The sequence below is a fragment of the Rhagoletis pomonella genome, unplaced genomic scaffold, assembly GCF_013731165.1.
Source record: "Rhagoletis pomonella isolate Grant_MI unplaced genomic scaffold, Rhpom_1.0 Rhpom_scaffold_00001, whole genome shotgun sequence".
NCBI lineage: Eukaryota > Metazoa > Arthropoda > Insecta > Diptera > Tephritidae > Rhagoletis > Rhagoletis pomonella.
In genome coordinates this window covers 76347510-76356338 of record NW_023458555.1, presented here as the reverse complement: position 1 = coordinate 76356338, position 8829 = coordinate 76347510, and the positions used below count along the sequence as shown (strand labels likewise).

Genomic DNA, 8829 nt, shown 5'->3' with positions numbered 1-8829 from the left:
GTCTGTTCAGCCATGTTTGAAGGTCGGCTATCAGGGAGTGCGTCCATCGACCTTTTGTGCTCGCGTTCCAGTTTTGTTGCCACTGCTGGATCAGTTGCTCGCGCGCCCTTGCCGTGGCAGCTGCGCGACCTATCTCGGCACTGAGATTGTAAATCTCTTTTCGCTCGTAAGCGAGTAGCTTAATTGGCTTGACGCCAGAGTTAACTAGGACCGCGTCCGTGGACACTGTACGGTATGCAGAAGCAATGCGTAGTGCCTCTCTGCGCTGGACCGAAGACATTTGAATCCGGTATTTTTTGACTTTCAATGCGTCGGCCCATATTTCTGCCCCATACAGGAGCACCGATTGGACCGCAGTCATCAGAAGCTTCCTGCGGCATGGCTTCGGGCCGCCCACGTTCGCCATCAGCCGGCTTAGAGCCACCGCGCTCTGCGCAGCTTTTTCACATACTCCATGGGTGTGTTCCCAGAATGTGAGTTTGCTGTCAAGCTTCACCCCTAGGTATTTTGTAGACCTAGAAGTCGTCACGAGTTGAGGTCCGACCATCATATTTATAATTGTTGGGATCCGTTTTCTGGTGAGGAGCACAATCTCCGTTTTGGCTGTAGCCAATTGCAGACCGTCATCGCTCATCCATCCACTGACGTTACGCATGACCTGGTTTAGCTTGAGCTGTGCTAGCTGGACGTTTCTTGCTGTTATGACGGCGGCCACGTCGTCCGCGAAGGCGACAAGGAAGGCGCTCTCCGGTTATACGTATCTTTCTCTGACCTTGTGTTGTGTCGTACAAAAGCCAACGGTCTCTGAGGTAGTCCCGGATCATATCTAGCAAGTATGTTGGAGCCTTGAATGACATTTCCAAGGCCTGGTCCATGATGAGCGCGATAGACACCAGATGCTCCTTGCAAGCGTTATCCAGCAACAAAGTGTTCGCCGATTCCGTCATTTTACTCGTATCAAACATATAGTAATTTTTCCTTTGCACGCGTACGATCTACCAAGGGTCCCTGCTCGGGCGCCAATTGTAACGAAGCGTTTTTGCTTGCCTCAATGCTTCTTCTAAAATGCTGGGGTATACTCGCCGTGTCCAGGGTTCGTTACAATAAATTTGTAGTTTCGGGCTCTGGTAGATCGTAATTTATTATTTAATTTTCCTTAATTTCTATAAAAGAACATATAACAAATAATAATTTGAAACATTCGGTGGCGTCACTTGCAGTGACTGGGTAACGGCTCCTCGTCCCGTTATGAGCCCGTTAGGCTGTAGTGGCGTGACTTTGGTACTGGTGGGCAGCGCTCTGCTGACGCCGCTGAGTGGCGCGCTGCTAACGTCTATAAGCGGTGTTCTGGCCGCGTCGGTATGTAGCGCTCTTGCAAGGTGTTCTTGCCGGTGAATGGCGTTCTAACAACGCTGGTGAGTAGCGCTCTGGTGACGCCGGTGTATAGTGCTCCGGAGAGTAGCGTTCCAGTTGCGTCGAGATGTAGCGCTCTCAGCAATGCAGGTGAGGTGGCGTTCTGGCGACGTCGACAAGTGGCGCTCTATTCGCGCCGGAGAGTCGCTCTAGTGGTGCTGTTGACGCCGCTCTGCTGACAGCGGTGAGAAGCGCTGTCGACGTCCCTCTGCTAACGGCGGAGCTGACTGCGGGTGTCGCCCGTACGCGGTGCCACGAGAGGCTGTGGTGAGAGCGTGTGTAGCTTGTGGCGCTGCCACTGGGAAGGTGACGTCCAGCCCGACACTCAAGCCGATGCAGAAGAAATCACCTTACCAGCAGCTGTTGCAGAAGTGGAATCAAGCCCGACACTCGAGCCGGTGCAGATGAAGTCACTTCTTTCCAGTAGCCGTATGTTCACGACCACAGTCTCGTGCTGACTGACTGTTGATCAGCTGTGTTTTATCTTTAATAGGCTGTGTGCTTGATGTTGCGTGGTCGCGCAGCTACATGTTGCTGTGTGATGTTGCGTTGTTATGGCACCGAAGGTGCTGTCGGGTGTTGCCATGATTCGTGTTGCTATGACTTGTGTTGTTGGTTGTTTTGATGGCGGGTATTTGTGTGGGCCAAATTCCTCAGGGATATTTGGTCCTCACAATTTTTAAAGTATATTAATTTTTTCAGGCCTTGGTAGTTTTCGTTAATCCCAGCGTGTCCAGTTTCCTGCTTATGGTATTTCTGTATATGTGACCTGGTCTACAAAAAGGGAGCTTACGTGCGAAAACTAGTTTTCTGCGAAAAAGCTGTTAAAAGTAAGCAACTCGTTTCGTCAGTTTCTCATTATCTCGTTAATTGTTCTCCGCGCTGGACGTCCAGTAAGTGTTGTTGTTGGTCCAGTAAGTGTTGTTGTTGGTCCAGTAAGTGTTGTTATTGGTCGGAATATTATTATAGTTCATTTAACCAATACATCAGAAATTGTGAAATTTGTAATAAAAATAAGTATGATCGACATCCACAAAAAATACCAATAGATGAGGTTCCCATACCTAAGGAGGAGGGAGAACAAGTTCACATATATATATTTTTTGCACAAAACTTAAAATTTATCACATGTATTGACCCATATTCCAAGTTTTTAGTTATTAAGCAAATTAAAGATAAAATAAATTTGGAAGAAAAGGTGTTGGAAATATTACAAAGTTTTCCTAACGTAAAACGAATAACCATTGGTAACGAACCAGGTTTTACTACATTACAATTTGAAACTTTAATGCAAAGGCTGCTGTTTAGGCGCGTCTGCTAACACCAGATAATTATTCAATTATTATTATAATAATTGAAGTTTCACCATGTATGAAACAAGAGTATACACTGATCAACTTTTCAGAATCCATATATAGAACAATACATCAATATAATAAAACACTACATTCAGTAACTGGTAAGAAACCATTTGAAGTCCTTTATAACAAGGTTTCTCATGATATATTATCATCAAAACTTTTATTAGCACAATCAAACATGCTAGACAGACAAAATAAAAAAAAGTTCGCAAAACATATTTATGTGGTGAAATTATTTATGAAAATATTACAGGTGAAAGGAATAAACTGCAGCCTAGGTACAAGGAAACAGGTAGTAAAAGAGGGTTTAGGGAATAAGGTTAGAATTAACTACAGAAACCGAATAGTGCATAAAGATAACACTAAATCTTGATTATATATTTTTAGAAAATATACTAATAATAATTATGATACTAATTGCTAAAGCAATGACCGATATTGTAGACCATACAAGAGAGGGTTATGTCTTAAAGCTAAGTGTACACGGTAGACAAAAAACGCGATATTTAGACAAAAAAACTCGCTAGAGAGGTGTAAACACTCAGTAGAGCTCTACGAGAGACTCATCTACAAAGTCTACGTGAGAGTTATTTAGCGCAGCTAGATCGAAAACTCTACGCTCTATTTAGCAAGCTAAATAGAGTTTTTGCTCTACGAAGACGTATGGTAAAGTCTTGACAAAGAATTTTATTACAGATTGTTAAATTTTGAAATGGCTACGACATTAAATCGTATATTCAATAAAAGCACGCCATTTTAGGTACATTTAGAACATAGCCAAATAATGTATCGGGAATCATACTCTTATTTTCATTGGCAGTTCAATGGCTTTTCCAATAGCCTTTTTCTTTTGCAAAGGGGCATTATTATTGGTTAAAACATAAGGGGTATTCACAAATTGAGCAGGTGGTCTGGCACTCTGGCAACAGTCGTTGCTTGAGTTATCTGCTGTTTTGTCAAAGTGACAGGCCACATGCCCAACTTGGTGAATACCTACATATACATAAAGGGTGAACACACCAAAACTGCGACACTTAGAGATTACTACCAGAAACAAACAAGAAGGCTTTGACATTTTTTTTTTGTATTATATAACTTGGAAGTTTAGATGTTATTAAAATGTTAAAATATTATTTATTATTTGGTCCATATGCAAGTGATCGGTATTTTCATCGCACACGCGCCATCATGTTCTGCACTACTGCATCATCGACTTTACGCGATGTGCACAACTACTTTGTTTTGCACTCTTCAATATTTTTCACTGTTTCACCTGTTTTCTTCAAGACTCCTTTGACAATTGACCAATATTCCCCAATAGGACGTAGCTCTGGGCTATTTGGTGGATGCAGTCGTGAGGTACAAAATTGATGTTATTTGCATTATACCACGGCAATGTGTCCTTGGCATAGTGACAGCTTGCCATGTCCGGCTAGAACAGTGGCCTACTACCTTATCTGTTGATAAATGACAGAAGACGCCTTTTGAGGCACTCATCCCGATAAACTTGACCATTCATTGTCCCGGATGGGGAAAAAGGGCTGCTCTTAGGGCCACAGGAACAAATAGCTTGCCAAACCATATTGTTTTTTTTTGGAAATTTGGACTTCGTTTTCAGCTTACAACTTTTAGGGGTATCTTGAGGACTTGCAGCAGTATAAAAATCTTGACCTGCAATATATTTTGAATTTTTAAAGCAGTAGGTTTTGTAGTCCATAACAATGCAGTTGAATTTTTTTAATTTAGAATTCATACAACTTCCGATTGCGGGATTTCGTTGTAACATTCTACTTTGCGCCTCAGTTTGGCGCTGTTTGAGCTGTAGAACATCTCAATGAAGCTTTACCTTTTGTACGAAAAACTGCGATCTCCGTACGGATTTTGCAGCATAACGCGACAAAACCTTCGGATCTCGCGAAAACGCACTGAGGACCTTTCGAGCACTGTTTTTATCACTTTGACCATGCTAACCCCCGCTCCCTGGTTTTCTCGTAAATGCCAGGCCTTATTTGTACCGGTTAAAACCCTGCAAACTGTCGAATAGTGCCGTCTTAAGCTTTCAGCAATTTTACGTGTACTTAAGGCCGGATCATTTATAAACTCGTGCAAAATGGTTTGTCTCGTTTCTAACTCGGTTGCCATTTTTAGCTCAACTAGGAATCAAATTCAAATGAAATTTCTTCTACGTACAACTAAGGTCATGGTCAACTTATGGTATTTGAATTTTAAAATATTGAAATCTTTTTGGGTAAGTTATAAGCTTCCCAAAGTGTCGCAGTTTTGGTGTGTTCACCCTTTAGTAGTTTGGCTGGAACTTCTCGGAGAAACTCCTTTCAAGGGAATCTTAAATATTAAAGATTGTTTAATGTGAGTCCAAAAGTACTCATAGTACCGAAGAGAGAGGTTGCCATGCTTAATTTTTAGATACATTTGTCTACTTTTAGGTAACATTTTTTTCGGCAAATAAGTACAGTTTGAAAATTCAATTCTTGTTCATATTGCGAAAATGTATTTTATGACGTCAGAAAAAAGGTGAATGCTGTCAAATCGACGAAAGGTTAGCGCTCCGCTGATGGCGCAAACTATATTTTCTACATCGTGGCTTTGAAATAAATACATATACATACATGCAACAAGCGTTGACAACAATTCGAGATAGAAAACTAACTCTAGGCGAGAGGTAACTATTGTTTACCGTGTACACAGCTTGTAGAGTACGTGATAGATAAAAGTTGAGATTTCTCTATTTTGTCTCTAGCTAGAGGGAATATCTCCAAGAGTTGCTCTACCGTGTAAACTTAATTGAGACAGGAGATTTTTATTTCAGTAAAACTCTAGAGATATTTCTCTACCGTGTACGCTTAGCTTAATAGAGGATGGAGATGTAGCTTTGTATAATGACTATGGAGACCTTTTTCATATCACAAATTTGACATATTTTGAAGAACTAATAACCTCAGACAAAAATTATTATAATGAAAAATACGGATATGGTAATTTACAAGAAAAAGTGAACATGATGTAATATATATTAATAATTTTGATTCAGAACCAGAAATTAAACTTATAGAAGCTTTGTTAGAGCAATTACAAAAGAAAGATAAAGGACATAAAAGAGTTATAAATGAATTAGGAAAATTATGGAAATGGATAGCAGGAACACCTGATCATGATGATTTAGTGTTAATTAATATTAATTAAATGAACTAATCGAAAACTACAATAAGCAAAACACAACCAACTCTGAAATTTTTAAAATTATTACTTTTATTATTATTACGATTAACAGAAACAATTAAAAATATAAATGAAAATTCGCATGTTAAGGGTGGTATTATTACTTGTGAACGAATTTGGCGAAGCGAACGGTTATTCGCTTCGCAAGTGATAATACCACCCTAAATTATTAATGGAACCAAAAAATATAAATTTTTAATGATTTAATTACAAAATCTAGTTCATACAATATCTATGGCAAAAATAAGAATTGAGCAGCAATTTTACATTTTGATGAATTAACAAATATAACTCAAAGTGAAAAAGGAGGATTTTAAAATATTACAAAATAAAGATGTAATTGCAGGAAGTATCGGAAATTTTTTCTTGATTGTAAGTATTATGAAGTAAGAGCAATTGCACAAACAGATGGTAAATTGTTAATTGGAAATTAAATTGCAAAATGTAAAACAGAATATGTAATTATTAATAATACAAATATTTATTAATCAGATGTTTATTAGAGAAAAGAGCTAAATATAAAAAGATTAGAGAAAAAAATAAAGAAATAGATGCAATTAAAGGAGCGATTTTAGTTTCAGAAAATCATAAAATTGACAAGCATGACGTAAATGTAGTTTACTTTGTTACTTTTGAAAATTACACAAATATTGATAATAAAGTATATGAAAATATTTATTAAAAAATTTGGAAATATGTTCAGAATAATAATTTAAAATTTCAAAATGTGAATCTAATTAATTCTGTAAAAACTGAAATAAAGTCACACTCTGCATTTTGGACCTTTGTAACAAATATATTTGTAATATTTTAATATATGTATTTTTCAAAATTTATAAAATATATAAAGTTTGGAATAAAAACAGATCATAAAAAAAACAAGAAGAATTGCTGCATGAGCCACTATAGAAATAAATCATTTAACAAGCCAAATTGAAGAATCGAGACGATTCTTTTAATGAAAGGTGGGAGTAAACAGTAGCCTTTGCCTTTCAATTAAGTTGATTTTACTAAGAATGAAATTGATATGTTAAATGATGCAATTCCAAAAAAACTAATTTGAAGCTATGACTAAGAAATAAAGTTGCAATGGCAACAAACTGCAGGTGAATAAATAGTGACTTTGTTAAGAATGAAACTCAATATGTTCAATAATGCAATTCCCAAAGAACTAATTTGAAATTATGGCTAAGAAATCATGTAAACATAATTTTAAGCAATAAGATTATTTTCGAATAAAGTTCAGTTTGGTATCAGTCTTGCAATAAGACGTACGTTTAAAATTATTTTTAAAACGTGAACCGGGCTCACCCGAAGTTAAGTTGCATGCTTTTATTGGGCATCTTCAATGGAAATGGTTGAGTTATCTTTATGAATCATGAAATTTCCTTTTAAATGGATCTGTTATTGGTGCATATTTTGCAGTAAATGCGTGGTTTTGCATACTTTGCAAAAAATCCTGTTTTTGCATATTTATTACGCATATTTTAGTAATAATAAAGAACAAAACAGTTCGGTTAAAATTTTAAACCCAAAAATGTTCCATTTCGGTTTAGATTTTAAACAAAACTTTCTATATATGAAGCTAGAAACTAGGATTAAAACATTTTGGTTTGATTTTAAAAAAAATAGGGCCTATATTTGAAATCACGAAGTATTTGGTTTTTATTTTAAACCACTTATAGAAAACTTCATTTTCTCGGCTGCTTGGACTAAAATTTAAACCAGAATATCGAGAGCTTGTATTCAATACCCTCTATATGCACTATTCACAAAAATGAGATCTTGATCTTAGACTTAACTGTCATCGGTGATATTAATGCTGACCTTGATAACGCTTGACAGAAGAATTTTATCTTAAATTCCAAAATCAGAATTAACATCAGTGATGACAGGTAAAGTCCAGATGGCTTCTAACATCGCAAAGTAGTTTTTGTGAAAATTGCAGAAAGAGGGTATCGAATATAAGCCCTCGATATATTAAAAAATTTACTAAAACTATTGACTGGTTTAAAAAGTAGACTAAAAAAGATTAAAAAGGCAGCAGTCCCAGCTCGGTTTAAAAATTAACCCCAACATTTTTACCGTGTAGCATACATGTAACTGCCAATCTATTATTATTTTAGTATATTAAAAAAAATGCATGTGGTTTTTCATATTTGATTGATTTGCAACCATTTAAATTTAGACCGACATCTTTTGACAAAAATTATCTATAATTTTTTTCCAAATATTCACCTCAACCTCTAGTTTTCTTCTCAAACTAGTTTTATACATAAATATGTAGGTCGGGTGCGATAAAGCCATGCGAGATAACGCCATATGGCTCTATCTCCCATCAAATTGCGAGGTAAAGCCATATGGCATTATCACGCTTCGTATTGAGAGATAATGCCATATTTTTTTTTTTGTCAATTGTGAGTTAAAGCCATATGGCCTTATCTCTCATATGAATTTATTTGTCATTGTGAATGTGCATTTAATTGTTATTCATTTCACCTCCCCCTGCAGTGTCATAATCCCAATTTTTTTACTTGGGAATATGACACTGCAGAGGGAGTGTCATACTCCCAATTGGGATTTTGACACATTTGAGCTGGTTTCCCTTTTACGAAATGTGCAAAAAAAAATTTGTTACTTTTTTTAACTTGGGATTTTGTCTAATTTTTATTTGGGATTATGACACCCAGCCTGCGTGTCATAGTCCCAAGTAAAAAAATTGGGATTATGACACTGCAAGGGGAGTGTCATAATCCCAACTTTTTTACTTGGGATTTTGCCAGTTGGGACTATGACATGTCACCGATTTTTCCCTTTT

General features: G+C 37.1%; 1 protein-coding gene across 1 annotated transcript in view; it reads left to right on the top strand.

Annotated features, from left to right (window-relative positions):
- LOC118733338 (nuclear pore complex protein Nup205-like) overlaps window positions 1–8829 on the top strand; it is a gene marked incomplete at its 5' end in the record, with an annotated part of 211718 nt that overhangs the window by 76332 nt on the left and 126557 nt on the right.